Below are 962 nucleotides of genomic sequence, written 5' to 3'. Positions count from 1 at the left end.
AGCCGTAATCCTTTGGTCTTGGAAGGCTGAGACTGGCCCCTCAGAAACCCCATGAGCAGGTCAAAATAGACACCACAGTGGCTCAAGCTTACTCCTGCCAGTGTCAGCAGTAGATATTTGTCCCTGCTAGCAGCCCATGCCACCCTAGATTAAGCTCTTCATGCAAACCTGCAGCTGCCACTAGATGCACCCACATCTTTACAAATGTTCTCTGAGCAGATATTTTTAGATTTGTTTCCAGTGTGAGCAACATGCCCTGGCATCTCTAGCCACAGGGAAAGCTGGGTGAAGGAATTTGACAATGAGCCCTGAAGGGGCTAGTTGTCATGCAAAGCTCTCAAAGACAGTGTGCCTTCACCTGGCCCAGGGCAGGCAGCATAGTGTGTTAGAGTCCTGGCCCTGTAGAAGACTTAGTCTGCTATTTGATGTAGCTATAACTTAACCCTAGAACAATCCTCAGCTGTATAACTGAGCACCAGCCTCCTAAAACTGTGGTTTTGTGCCCTTATTGCTTCCTCTACTGAGACAGGGTGAGAGAAGTTGGTCCCATAAACTATTACTCACCTGCCTTGACACACACATACCCTGGAACCAACATGGCTACTCCAGTTACAACAAGTAAGGGCCTTGTACCAGTTTTGGTCTGGCTCTACTGAAGCCTGTGGAGTTATGGGCCAGATTTAATCACACCTGCTTTGAGTATTTTATACACACTGGTAGGTGCTGCATCCTTTCCTCCAGTGAAGTTTGATCATATTTCCTCCATGCCTATATCATCTGGGAGCAGCTGTACAGAAGCCTTACAGACCTGGGTTTGTTCACTAACCAACAAGTGAGTGGTGTTCCCAGTGTCCAAGTCCTAGGCAAAATCCCATGTGCCCACTACCCAGCTCAGTCTAAATCCACCCCAGAAGTGCTGCTTTCTCAAGAGCAGGCCACCAGCCACTTTCAAGTTCACACTG

The sequence above is a fragment of the Eretmochelys imbricata genome, chromosome 24 (assembly GCF_965152235.1).
Source record: "Eretmochelys imbricata isolate rEreImb1 chromosome 24, rEreImb1.hap1, whole genome shotgun sequence".
NCBI lineage: Eukaryota > Metazoa > Chordata > Testudines > Cheloniidae > Eretmochelys > Eretmochelys imbricata.
The sequence above is the reverse complement of the archived record's forward strand: the minus strand, read 5'-3'. Positions refer to the sequence as shown.